The sequence below is a fragment of the Cimex lectularius genome, unplaced genomic scaffold (assembly GCF_000648675.2).
Source record: "Cimex lectularius strain Harlan isolate CLEC.00 unplaced genomic scaffold, Clec_2.1 scaffold2, whole genome shotgun sequence".
NCBI lineage: Eukaryota > Metazoa > Arthropoda > Insecta > Hemiptera > Cimicidae > Cimex > Cimex lectularius.
Genome location: NW_019394219.1, coordinates 3,805,649 through 3,820,861, shown reverse-complemented (window position 1 = coordinate 3,820,861; position 15,213 = coordinate 3,805,649). Strand labels below are relative to the sequence as shown.

Genomic DNA, 15,213 nt, shown 5'->3' with positions numbered 1-15,213 from the left:
AATTTATACAATGATGTACAATCAAATTTTAGGTTTAATCAAAGTATTTGTACTCAGACAAAGCGTATGTTTTCTGTGTAGACGTGCCATGGATGTGTGTCGAGCAAATATTTTTTTGTACTTGTTTGAGTTTGAAGGAATGAAGAAGAAAGTAGGGATAGAAATTCATTTTCCTGTGTTTTGGCTTGTTCGTGGTGAAAGGGACCAACAATGGAAAAAAGGGAAATGGTTTGTCGTTCGGGTCTAGTTATCCTTTGAGGATTATTATAGTCGGGATTATTAGGGAAAAGAAAAATAAATTTTTGGGTATTTACACTAGGTGGAATTATTTTATGTGTGGAGTGTAATGATTGTTTTATATGTTGTGTTATATGTTTTGTGTATTACATATATATTATTGATATAGAATTTAATTTATGATATAGTAGTTGCGGCTGAATTTACATGTATCTGTTCTGTAACTGATGCAGTGTTTATCTCCGTTGATGTAAACCTTTATAAAAAGTTATGTTTATGCTTGTTTCGTTCTTTGTTTAATACTTTTGGATTGTTGAAATCGAAATTGTGTGGTGCTCGAAATGGTGGGTAGCAAGTTCTGTAGCATTTTGTTTAGATTTTTTGTTATCATAGATAGTGGACTGTGATAGTGTTGAGTAGTAGTTGTTGATTATTCTGTTGATTGTGGGTTTAAGATAGTGATTGTTATTATCTTACATGTTTGCATATCTTGTTTTTGTGGCGAAAAGATTCCTCGCTCAGGGAAATAATTCTGTGTAATATTTCTTTGGTAATGTTTATTTTTGTATTAAGGGGATGGTGTGTTGTAAAGTTAAGGTAGCGATCAGTGTTTCTTGGTTTTTGGTACCAATCTATGATTAATGTGCCATCTGTTGTCTTATCACGAGTGCCATCTAAAAACGGTATTTTTTTCATGTGCGTGGGTGAAAAATGTTAAATTTATCTAATGTAGTTTGAATTTGATTTGTGGGATCTGCTGTCAATATATCATCTACTTATTTAGTGAAGAAGAGTAATGTGAAAGGAAATTGTAGTTACAATTAATTAAGGTTTTCAGTTGAGATAAAAAAGTCAATGGCACGAGCGGGATTCGAACCCACGATCTTCGGCTTGATATGCCGCTGCTCTACCACTTGAGCTATCGTGACCTCGATCCACTCGGACAACTTCCCATCTCAATCACACCTTTTGAAAACCTTAATTAATTGTAAGATATTAATTGGTCAAGCTGTTTTATCTCAACTGAAAACCTTAATTAATTGTGAATGGAAGGAAATTGTAGTATTGCTGTACTTAATAGATGCGTGATAATTATGTCTTCAAGTATCGGGCCTAGGTTGCTACCCATGGCTATGCCAAATATTGCATATGCTACCCTTTTTAATCGTATGTCCTAAAGTGGACCAAGGAAATTGAATTTTACAATTATTTTTAATATTTTATATAAAATACTCTTCCATCTTTCATCGAACGTTCATTGTGACATATTGGACAAGGATGTTTGACACACATTGATTGTGCTTAGCGTAAATTGTGCCCAGGTTATGAAACAGTTTGGTTTAGTTTATTAAAACGTGGATTTTATTTGTACAACTCTACCACGGATATTTACTTTCGCTTGGCAGCCAAAAGGTCGCACATGTAGTGTTGTTTTACGTAACGTGACTAAAACATATTATTTTAATACTGATGAATTAAAATTGTATTTTTTATTGTTGCATAAAGTCATAATTGTAAAAATAGTTTCATTAAAATTTTAATATTTAAAAGTGACTTAAGTTGTATTTTTCAATAATTTATTATTTCTCTTACCGTCCGTCCGTGCATCCAGTGGCGATAACTTTTCAACTTCTACAGAATGAATTAATAAACTCGCCGTAGTTCCACCTTTTCCTAAGCGTGGAAATTGATAGGAAGAGATCATAGTTAAATGGCGCGAATTCAGGCATGCAAACAGGGTAAGGAAAGACCGCCAATTTTTTTACCAATTCTGTTAATTTCGCCACTGTTTACTCGAACCTTGTCTTAAACATGCGAACGTTGTCTCATTGCTCTATGTGTGGCATTTTGATTTTGTTTATAATCAATTCTCGAGGAATCTTAAAGCAATTAAGCCTTGCCATCAAGAACGACTATTTTTACCAATATTGTTTCCATCAAATATCCACTATTCCTCACTGCAAAATTTTACGAATTTTAATTTTTGTATTTTTTCAAATAAACTCTTTCGGACATAAAACGAGTAAAAAGCACTGCCAGAGGTGATACAATGCTTTATATTTTTTTTTACTCCGGTCAAACACGAACGATTTGGTTACTCTTCTTAGCTCTCTTCAAACCTTAATTTTATTCCGGGAACTTTTGATTTTTCCTTCTCGAAAGTGGAATAATAGGTCATCTCAAAAAACCTAAACATTTTGAGATGACCTATTATCCCACCTTCGAGAAAGAAAAATCAAAAGTATTCTTTATTCCAGTAGATGCAACCAGTTGTTTTAGCTGAGTCGGTCTTCATGGAAATTTGAGTTCGCCTGTAAAATACTTAAATATACCAAGCTGTAGACATATTTAAAATTGTTTTACTCTGATGATTGCAATAACAACTGAACTTTTTTTCAACACCATACCTTGATCTCGAGTGTTCGTAAATAACATAGCAGTCAAAATAGAATCACCAACAATGAAATCTCTATATGTGGACGACCTAAATATATTTCTAAGTGGAAGAAACTTAAAAGAGGTTGGAAACTGCGAAACGACATTACTACGATTGCCGAGGTGGTCGAGGACACAGACACAGGTTTTCGAGGGCCAAGATAAAAGCTAAACATTTTTGTAGACTAAGGAGCAAACATTGTGATGCTCCTCTTAGGATAAAAGATGTCGCCCTCGAATATGTTCAAAATATCAGATATCTTGGGCTCACATTCGATTCTAAATTAAGATGACATCCATATATAAGAAAAACTGTAGTTCAGTGTAAAAAAATCTGTAAGTTAATGAAATTATAATAAATAATTTTAGATGGGGAGCTGCAAGGGAAACTACAGATATTCAAATCGTTGCTATGCACGAAATTGAATTTTGGATGTACAGTATAGCACGGAAAGGAAAAGTCTATTTAAAAAATCAGAAGTATATATNACTATATATATATATATGTATATTGCAGGTTTAAGAATATCAACCCGTGCATTTAGGCCCAGCCCTGCGTAGAAGCTAGAGTAAAAATCTGGCGAAAAAAAGAACGCAACTGCGTGAGTATATGGACTAGAACAAAAACATTGCCTGCATGATATCCTATTTGACGCCGAGTTATTAACAAAATATGATATGTTGAGAATCCGCACAAGGCCATTAGCGATAAGGTTAAAAGAAACATAGGATGTGCGGAGAGCAGTCGTGGATAAAGTCATACGATTTAGGGAAACACTTATAGAACCATGGATTCTCCCAAGATGGCGGTAAGAAAGAAGAGAACCTCCATACATTTATCACGAGGAATATTAAGTTTATCTATATTGATGGATCAAAGAGTGATGGGGGTCGGCTGAGGTGTGTACTTTGAGGGAAATCAATTAGGAATTTCTCTCTCAAATATAGCAAGGATATACACGGCAGAAATGACCGTCATATGTTTACGATGAGCGAATTAGAAAAATTAGATGGAAAAAATGTGATTTGTACTTACGCAGTTATCTAGATCTCAGCATTAAAAAATAATTTCTCTCCAGACCCGATCATATAAACAATCTATGAAAAGTAGACATGCTGGATCGAATCTGCAAAGTCATATTTAGCTGGATACAGGGACATGTCGGCAACCTGGGAAATAAAAATGCGGACAACGCGGCAAAAAGGGCTGCGACGACCCCGCAAAAACGCATCGGAATACCTCGATGGCCTGTTACCTAGATTGTAGTTATTACCAATTAGTGGAATTTGCGCACCCCGATGACGCAAGTTTTCAATCGGAAATAGTTTAATATGTATATACATATTAGTGTGAAAGATTAATGAATAACTGTATTTATAAAGCTGGATGTATGGGTATGTAAGGTTTTTAAGGCTATAGATTTTGTGTGAATGATGATTAACATCGTGACATAGAGTGCCGTGGCGGCTGGTAATCAAAGTTAAGGTATGCTTGATTTGGTATGAATGATATGTTGATGTGATTATACATGAAGGGTATGTGTCCAAGATCAACGAAGATGAAAAATACATTAAAAAATGCATAGGAGAATAATGCAGAAATGCGAAAACACATAATAAGAGACAACTAAGGTCTTGCTGTTTGTTGGATGAGATAAATGAGATGAATATTAACTAGATTGAATGCAATAACTAATGAAAAATTAAGTAGGTAAAGGTTAAAAAAAGAAAAGAAGTGAAGGGAAAAGAAGAGAAGAAATGGAAAGAGAAGTACGGCAGGGAGGAAGATAGATAGATAGATAGATAGATCGATCGATAGATAGATCGATAGATAGATCGATAGATAGATAGATATATAGATAGATAGATAGATATAGAGAGAGAGAGAGAAAGAGAGAGAGAGAGAGAGAGAGAGAGAGAGAGAGAGAGAGAGAGAGAGAGAGAGAGAGAGAGAAAACGAAGAAAAGAAGTTTACTTAGTTAATTTTACTATTTCCCAATTCCACAAAATATGTAAATAAATTATATATATATAATTTATTTATTTATATAATCTTATGAAGTCTTAAATAAAATAAAATGGGAAAGGGGAAAATTACTTAACTGAGGTTTAATTATTGCAGAAAGCGAATCTTGAAATCTCACTTAAAACTTTATAGGTAACTGATAACTGTAACGAGGGAGTGTTCATTACGTAAAGCTCTTTGAAAATAGGAAGGAAGGGAACTGTTATTAAAGACATTACCACTTGGCACGTAATTAACGTCTTTATCATTGCAATTTAACATCTTATTAACAAAATATCAGGATTCGAATTTTCAAAAATTACTTCTTTTCTTAAAGAATAAAAGATATTAAAGTAAAGAATATTATTAATTGTGTTAACGTGATTTTTACTTAAGTGTTATTTTTAAGTGATAAATATCTTTTTTGGAGTAAATTTTATTTTTTCATTGACGGAGTAGCCATTTCTTTCGAAGGCGTTGGTGCTGGGGCAGATTGTGATGATGCTTGTGCTGTTGTTGCCACGTGAAACATAAAGCAGGGAGGAACAATCGCAGGCTTTTCGCTTGTTGCTTCGTCCTCCGCCCATACTTTAGTTGTCTGGAAGTAAAATTTTAGTCAGGATTACTATTATTAGAACATGCTAGCTATGATTATTAATAAACTATGGGAGTAAAACTATGCTTAGGTTGATTAAGGTTGCAATCTATGGTTTAAAAATTGGTGATGAAAATATAGTATAACAGTTTGTATTTTATGTGGTAAAGCCTAATTCCTAATAAATAATATTGTAATATTTAAAGAATTGACATAGTGTTATATATTTTGGGCAAAATTATCGATTAAATAAATTAATGGAGAAATAAAAGGGGAGCAATAATAATAAATGGAGGTTTTATGCAATATACGAGAGAGCGAGTTTTTATGAGAAATGCAACCTACTTTTTTTATGTCCTGATATGCACCACTTTAATCTCGGCTCTGTTTACATAAAACCCATCCCAGTTATTCAGGAATCCAATATTTTTTCTAGTTCAACATACAAAAAGTAGAAAAAGGGTTGCTTTAAAAAGGCACATTTGGTTAGATACACAGTGGTAATGAATTCTATAAAAAATATATATATGCCCAGTGTTTTTTCAGGTCGAAAAAAAGTATCGCTACGTAACGGCGACTCACCACTACGGCTAAAATGATCAAACTGGCGAAGAGCAGGAACCTCATTTCGGCCTGTTTCATATTAACTGTTCCCGCTGTCTTTTTATACCATATTCAATTTGTCCTTTTCGTTTTTTTTTGGGTTGACTTTTTTGCCAAACCCGACCATGACATATTAACAAAAGCTTGCATCCTGTGCATACATCCGCTTCCTCCTGTTTATTTTCAGTTAATAGTTAAATAATTGCCAACTTTAAAAACCATTAGGACGCATATGTTTTAGGTCGAATAATTTTTTATATTAGTGGATAAAAGTGGGTTAGTTTAATGATATAGAAAAGCATGTTTGCTGTGGTATCTTTAATTTGTTTTTGTTTTTATCAATCTATTTAATATTTAAAAAAAATTCTTTTATTACAAATGGACTATCAATATTACGTGGATTATTATAATTATACTAGTATGCTCCCACTGATGTTCAAATTCAAACTAAACTTTACATTTTTCATGCCGTATAAATTAAGATTTTATTCTGGATTGACATGGGAGTTCCTTCTCAAGAGACAGCATGGTTGTATGTATTTATGATCCAGTTCTGTTCTCTTTTTGTTTTAACATATGTTTTCTATGAACAACTCTCAGACCAACACCAGCCATTAACCAGTCAGGCTATGTAAAAATATTATAGATTCGTGTGTGGTGTTATGTTGGGCCATTTATCTTTAATAATGTTCAGTGTTGTGTCTATTGGAATGTTGGTGAACAATGATGAAACATCTATGGATATGAGGGAGTAGTGTGAGGGGATGTGAATATTATTAATTTTGTTAATGAAATGAAATGTATCTTTTATGTTATATGTGTTATCTGTGATGTTAAATATGATATTTGAAGGGTCTCATTTAGCTGATTGGGTGATTTTACGACGACCAGAGTTACAATATAATAAACATTCTTTTTTTTAAAGACTTTAGCCTTATTAACCCTGATACCAAAAGTTAAATGAATCGTTAATTTTCCTTGTAATCTGGTTGTCTGATAAGAATAAAGCATCCCAGGTAAAACAGCTTGGCAGGAGCGGGAGGAACATTAAGTCTCACCCCGGGAAAGATAAAATAACCGCTAATTACAGTTTTCTGGTGATAAGACTGCTCCCGATTTCACGAGCCCGTGGTTTGTATCTTTCTGTAATTACTTGTATCCTTGGCGGTGTTCGGGGACGGCATTGGCGGGGCGGAAACGGCGGGGTTTTGGAAGGGACGAACGCTCGGATCCCGAGGGCGGAGAATTATCAGCAAAGCTTGTCAGGAACATACCATTTCTCGGCACAACTCACCACAAATTGGTCACAACTTACTAAATGCCTGGGGGTGGGGTAGCGGCGGAGAAAAGTTTTATACAAGAAACAATTTTCATCGCTCGACCGGATACTGTTCGAAACTTAAAGGGAATGCCGGGGTAGTTTTAATTTTCAATTTCACGCTTTTCTTCGCCAAGTGGTACGGAATGGTGGCTTCATTTGTGTTTTGAAGACACTTCTGAAGAAGTTTATTAAAGTTTCGCTTCCGAGAGTTTTAGTAGCCGCGGGTATGGCACGTTTTTAAAATGGTTTTCAAAATTAAAAAACAACGTTGTCGATTATAAAATCAAATAAACATATTCAAATAATAAAAAATATCTGTCAGAGTTATAAATACTAAAACATCATTTCGGCTATTATCAAAACCGATGCGACACAAGGCTTAATTAAGGATCAGATATGCTTAGCAGCTGCGTTAAGCAAATAATGCGAGAAAACACACCTGACGACAAACATAAGCTCACATATTTTCACCTTGAGAAATATATATATATATATATATATATATATATCCAGTTTGACAAGTATAGTCCAGTTTGACATGTAGGATGACTTACTGAATTGAATGTTTGTTACAGGACATTAAACGAAAGCCAATCTTAAAGAATTTACTGATGTCCTGTAACAAACATTCAATTCAGTAAGTCATCCTACATGTCAAACTGGACTAACAAAATTCCAATATTGTCCAAAGTGCGATCCTCAATTATATCCAAAATATTTCGTCCTGTGTCCGCCTTAACTCATAAAATGTTCGTCCTACTGTAAATTATACTTTAATAATGTAAAGATCATCGAAAACCCAATGAAATTTTTTTTTGTTCTTTTTGTATCCTTGAACAAACAAAATACAAATGCACTTTAACGAGTTTCCAAAGATCGTTCCAAAGCTTAAATAAGATTTTCTTTGTTTTGTCAATATTAACAGATAGGGCGCTCACGGAAAAGTTACCCTTACTAATGAGCAATAAATGCATGTACTTAATTTCTCAAAGGTCAGTTATCATTAATGTAAAATTAATGTTAAGTAGCTAAAAATTTGATTTTTCAGTTACAAAGTCATCAAATCATCATTAATTTGAAACTGCTGTTAAAAATAATAAAAATAATACTACGTAAATAAAAAAAACATTTTAAAATTTTCCTACAAATTCTTCGTTCTCTCCAATTTTGGAATCTATTATGAAAATAGTTCATACGCTGATTCTGTTAAATAAGAGCGAATTTATTGACACAATATTTACTAAAACGTTCTAAAAGAATGAGAAAATTTTTAGAAAAGAGAAAGCACAGTTCGAGTAGTGTTCTTTGTTGCAAAATTTGTATATATACATGTGTACGAGGGAGAAATTTCCTTTTTTGATAATGATGTTCTGGTTGTTTCATTCGTCCTGTGCATAATTAATTTACACAACACTACAACGATTATTACATGGCTCTTTGTATATGAGAAGAGCTTGTACCGAATGCAGCTGGGTTAGACGTTAAAACGTGAACCAGTTAAATAAAGAGATATTCATTATTAAAATAAATGCCGAGATTAAATTATTATTAGATTTCTCTTGAAAATTTGTAAAGCCAAGATTCCACTCGCAGCGGGGATTCCAACATGAGCGTGGAAACTCCAATTATACGGGTAAATAACATGTCAAGTGCTTGTGCGTGTGCGTGTGCGTTTGTGTCAGACTGCAATCACCAAGTCGTAAACGGATTAAGAATGTTTACTCGGGGCGGGCACTAACTCTAACCAGCACTTGACTCTAAGCCCTATTGCTTTTAAGTTTCTTTTTAATACTGGCTACAGGACAGAGAAAAATAGCAGTTACTCTTTAGGAAAGGATTTTACTGACCGAATTTGCCGTTTAAAGCGTGCTGATTGAATGGAAAACTTTAAACAAAGGTTTTGTATATCCAAATATACTTCACGTAGTAAAAAATATGACATTGAGATTTTAAGGTTCTCTTAAGATATGGTGAGGTCTTGTACCTGTATTTCTGTCGTGTCCGGTTATTTTGACAATACTAAATTTTTGAAGTAAGTTTCATTTCAATTACATTCCGAAAGAAACGATAAAAATTAATCTCGCATTTACACACACACACACACACACACACACACACACACACACACACACACACACACAAAGAAATGTGAGAGAGAGAGAGAGAGAGAGAGAGAGAGAGAGCGATAGAGCGATAGAGAGAGTGTGTGTGTGAGAGAGAGAGATGAAGAGATATAATTAAGAAAAGTGCTGGAATGGCCGATGGTCGATAAATCTCCCAATTCCTAATTGTATTTTAATATAAAATTAGGCGTTATTATGAATAGAAAATATAATAAGATAGGACGAACGATAAATAGATCAATGAATAACAAATAAATCCAAAAAAAACCACAACATATAGATAATCAGACTAATTTTTCATATTACTTTGCTTTTAAATCTGTAGTTTTGACCTAGGCAAGTTTCAATGAACCCGAAAACGTTAAACGCTAAGTCTAACACTGGGATTTATCAGGCGCAGTTTACAATTTTCACCTTGCTGAACGTAAACTTTTGACGTTCCGGCAAGGTTTACTTCAGTCTCAATATATTTGTTATGTGAAGGGGATCTGTCTGAAGTTTAGGCTGCTTGACAGCGAGCGGGGGTTGCTGAGGATAATTTACAAGCCTTTAAATTTATCTGTTTCAAACTTTTATATGGTTTAATTGTAGGTAAAAGTCGTTAATTACAAAAGGGCCGTTTGATGGATTTAGCCAACATTTCAAATGTATCCATTTTATTAGTAGATTTTTTAAGCTTACTATATTTTTAGGCGGATATAGAGAAAACAGCAAAGAAAATGTCGAGTGCAAAGCACGAATTTCTGCATAGCAAGGCGCTTGAATAGATTAAAACCCTACATGACGGATCGGTCGTGCAGGTTTAACATTGCGAAGCGCCGTTTTTGAGATTTCTGATGTATATACATTTCGTTCTACCTTGCTTTATTTCGTTTTTTCTTATTCTCTTACTTCTTTATTCTTTACTCAAGTCTTTCATTTCCTAATTCTCTCGTTCTGCTTCCTTGTTTTATATGACTTTTCGTTGTTTCAAATCTTTTACTATTCTTTTTCCCCGTAATGTATTTTTGTATTTAATCATATCCCGCTACATTCCATGTTTTTTTGCCTATATGCTTTTTTCTTTTCTCTCCTCTTTTTACTTCCTCGCTTCTTTTTTTCTTTTCTAATTTTTTGTTCATATGTTTTTTTTTCAGTGGGTTTTCACGTCAAAAAAGTATCTTCTTTTTACTATCGCCATCGATAGAATCTTCGTATATTTTATTGTGACCTTGTGGATTGTTTTATTTATTTATTTATTATTTGCTTATTCTAGGAGACCAACAATGGTTGGTGACTCATCTCAAGACATGATGTACATTGTATAAATGTAAATATGTAAATAATCTCAAATTATGAGATATATATTTTATTAATACAGGAAGAAATAAATAAAAAAATAAAATAAAATTTAAAAAAAGTTGTTATTAATATTGAAGGAAAACACAATAGTCTGTCGATGAGTTTAAGCTAAGTTTTAATAATACTTTTAAAGAAAGTAAAAAATAAATGAATAGGAAAGAAAGAAAAAGTATGGGAGAATCTTTTTCTGTGCGACTAAAGAGAAAATAAAGAAGTAAGTAAAGAAGGAAAAAAAGAAATGGTGACAAATATAAAAAAAGGAAGATATAGGAAAATACTTAAATATATGTTTCAAAATTGTGAATACTTCCCTTGTATCACTTCTAAATTGTCAATAAATATGACAAAGTCCTTTTGAAGGGGCGAAAAATAATAATAAAGCTATAAGGAAAGAAATAATGAAAATAAAAAATTATATAAATGTTATTTTAAAGGACAGAAAGGAGAAATGAATACAGATCTGAAAGGAAGAAGCACAAATTGAAGGTTTAAAGGAAGAAAACGCAAAGGATAAAGGAAGGAAGGTAAGAAAGCTTTACGTAAGCGGAATATAAAACTAAACAGAAAGAAATAAAAAATAAAAGATTACATGGGTAAATTTAATGAAATGAGAGAGGAATATCTTATAAAAGAGAGAGAGAGAGAGAGGGAGAGAGAGAAAGAGAGAGGGAGAGAGAGAGAGAGAGAGAGAGAGAGAGAGAGAGAGAGAGAGAGAGAGAGAGAGAGAGAGAGAGAGAGAAAAGTAACTAAACGCAGTTTCAAATCACAAAAAACAACTTATATAGTAAGATGTATAGTGAAATTTAATTGTAAAAGACTTTTAGAAAGGGCAAAAGATAAAAGTCCCGTGGTGTATGATATACTTGTGAGTGAAAGTATCAACTAACAGAAGTTAATGTTTTTGGAGTGAGACTTCAGTCAATGTTAGTACAACTGTTCTATAATTGCCAAGATTTGGAATATTTATTTGGGCTTCATCAGGGCTGTACGAACAGTAATATAATTAAATGATACATTCTTCGGTGATAAACTTTCTGTGATAGACAACTTAACCTTTTCCATATGTTTTCGTCAACTCATTGTATATTACAAAGTGTTATTTGTTGTCTTTACATATTTAGAAATACTATGCTAATTCTGTTTATTTTAATGTGTTTGCTACCATCTTATTTGATTGTGAAACCAATATATTAAAATGTTATGTGAATTGCATATATATGGGTAATGTGAATGATTTCCCTTCAATCTGATAGATAAAATTAATTATTTTAAATAAAACAGTTTAACCACAGAGGACTTCCCACACGATTAGTATTTACATTTAGACAACATATGATGTAAGTAGATAAATGTAATTATGTATCCAAAATAATCAATTCTTTATTTTGTTACTGCTCTGTAGAGCCCTGATGAAACCCAAATAAGGAGGTTAAAAGCTTGGCAATTATATAATACAATTATTACCATTGACAACAATACCTTTACCTCAAAAAGGTATTTGGTATAGTTAATTTCACAATTAATTAAACCTTGGTACTTAACGGACATGTAAGTTACTCAGGGCACGTCGTGAAAACACGAACTGGGCCGTTGTTTTCAGAGTAGAGTGGCACTCAGAGAAATGGGAAACAAATTTGATTCCTGGTAAGATTGTATTTTAGTATTGGTCCTGGAGTCGGCTTGGGCCACAGCCCGCGGTTGTTTAGAGGCCCGAGGAAGCATAAATCTCAGCCGGGCCACATAAAGACTTTGGGTCAAATCCCATAGCTCTAGCTGGGCTCCACCGCAACATATAGTCCGGCGGAGGTCTCGGAATTAACAAGACCCGCATGGCTCGCCGGTTGAGTTATATATCGCAGGATGCCGAATGCCCTTCCTCTCGTAATAAAGTATTTGCCCGCACACAGCTTAGGGACGAAAGAAAAAATATATATTTTTTATAGTGAGCTCCGTAAGCCCTCTGATATTGGACTAGCAGTTCTGGAAATCAGCAGGAGAAAATAACCCACTTGATGGCATTTTGCATCCCGTGTACAACACAGGCTTGTCGCTGACATTTATGTTTGAAATTACCAGGTCAAATAAATTCTCTTTTGAAATATAGCCGTTCTCCTTAAAATCATCGAGTCATGCTTAAATATATATATTTTTTTTGGTACGTAGGTTGTACCAATAACAATTTTATGCCACATAATATATGATTGTTGTTACAATTAAAAACAGTTTAAATTGTTAGAGGTAGTGATCAATTTATTAACAGTGATTTTGGCTAAAAGAAGATGTAAACTTTGGTAGGCAGTAAAAATCAGTAGATTTTTCAATAATATTTCAATTTAATGTATATTGTGTAAAGTCTAACTTACAATCAGGAAAAGATTTCGGATTTAATTCTGCCAAAAGTAAATAAAGAAAAAATGCATTATTCTACCGCAATCATTGTCTTGCACCAAACCAATTTAATTATTTCAAAATAGAACGTTGTTTAAAGAGTAAGTTACGTAGAAAAAGTTGCTTCGGACATTGTAAAAATGAAAGTTGCATACTATTATTTAAAATATCTATAAATAAAAGAAGTTTAAGAAACAAAAATTGAGTCAGGTTTTTTCTATATCTATAGTCTTTCGATTCTGTCTACATCTAAATTTTAAAAAAGAGGATGTCAGTTTTCGAGATCATTTAGAGAACTAGTTTTTGGGACTTAGAGAGACACGGAGAAAACACTTGTGTGGCTTTTTGTTTATACGGGATAACACGATTCCAAATCGATCAAAAGTTTTCCTCAATCCTTTGAGATAAAATAACTAAATTTTAAGGAGTCACCTTTCTCAACTGTAAAATTTTGAAGACGTAGCGTGTTTCATAGAAAGTTGATAAAGCTTGAAAGGATTACCGATTTACACCAACTTCTCTGCGCTTTACAAATGTAAATGTGAAAAGGTCTATTTCAGTTTCCTTCCTAACTTGGATGACCCCGGCAGATAGTCTGAGGGATCAAGCTTTTTTAAGTAAAATATAAAAAAGAAAAAATTCAACAATATCTTCAAGCATGGATAAGAGAGATTCTAAGGAATTTTATTTTTTCTATTGTATTTTTTTAAATTGTGAGTGCCTGGAGTATATTCACTTGTTTATCATTATTTTTTAATGTTATTTTTAATTTTTGTTTGTTTGAAATAAAGAGGTATGTCACACTTTTTTAAAATTAAATATGAATAACTGTTGTATAATTTACTCTTATTTCCTAAAATGTTAGGACAAGAAAGGTGTTGGATAAGCCGATTAGGGTGAAGGTTTAAATTTTTGAGTAAGCTTTTGTATTGGAATATGATAATGTCGATTTCAAATGGTATTTGGAGGTCACTGTGGATTGTTAGGTTTGAAACGCAGAAAGAACACTTTCTTAATTTATTTGGTATTTTTGATTGGTGGATTGAATTTTGTAGGTATTCGATTTTTTTTATTGAACCCTAAACTCCAATTCCGTATCTCCATATCAGCCGCAGAAAGGTCTTGTAAATGGTGAGTTTGTTAGTAAGATTTAAGTTAGATCTACAGTCAAGTAATCTAAGAAGCAATTTGTAACATCGGTTTCCTGTTTTTTTTCCAGACGTGGAAGGGGATTACACGTTAGTCTTTTGTCAATGTTTAGTCCCAGGTAACGCACAATATCTGTAGTTGGAATGGGTTTTCCTTCGAAATAGACCATAGGACAGGTGGATTTTCGGAGTGAGAAGGAGATGGGGGTGGATTGGGTTTCAATAATTTTTATTCTCCATTTGCGAGACCAAGACTAGATAAGGTTTATATCGAGTTATGACTAGCTAGGAAAGGATCAGGATTAGATGACAGGTGTTATCAGAAAAAGGACGATTGTATTGTTAGGGAAAACAGGAATGTCGGATATGTATATTGTGAATGGGAAGGTTCCTAGGTTGCTGCCTTGGGAGACACCCGCTTTAATGGGAATATAAGAAGAAAAGGCTGCTCCTTGAGTGATGCAGTAGTAAAGGTCTGTCAGGATTATACTATTAAAAGGTACGTAGAAGGAAGGAAGTCCTTGAGTTTCAGCAACAGACCAGAGTGCCATTATACCCAATCGAACGTACCTATACTTACTTACTTAACTTACTTTTCAAAATTGTGAACGCTTGCTCCATAATTTACATGTTTTTTTAATTAAAAGAAATATCACACTTAAAAAAAATGTGTATACCTGGTGTATAGTTTACTTTTATTTTGAAAAGTGAAGAAATATGTTTTTTAAAATTGCGAATGCCTTCTACGTAATATATTATTAAATTAATTAAGGTTTTTAGTTGAGATAAAAAAGTCAGTGTCACGAGCGGGATTCGAATCCACGACCTTCGGCTAGATACGCCGCTACTCTACCAGGGATATCGGGACTTCGATCCACTCGACACCAACTTCCCATCTCAAACCCCATCTTTTGAATTTTCCCTCCTTTTTGCCATTTTTATCTCAACTAAAAACCTTAATTAATTGAAAGATATTAATTGGTCAAGCGAACCACGAAAACTAGTGAATTTAATAG

At 33.3% G+C, this 15,213-nt stretch overlaps 1 long non-coding RNA gene across 1 annotated transcript; it reads right to left on the bottom strand.

The window, feature by feature from the left end:
- Nucleotides 1-4,923: 4,923 nt before the first annotated feature.
- Nucleotides 4,924-5,917, bottom strand: LOC106666706. Its single transcript, XR_001340465.1, has 2 exons — nucleotides 5,856-5,917; nucleotides 4,924-5,276 (listed from the first exon to the last, which is right to left on the bottom strand). It is a non-coding gene; the product is annotated as an uncharacterized LOC106666706 (long non-coding RNA).
- Between the last annotated feature and the right edge of the window lie 9,296 nt (nucleotides 5,918-15,213).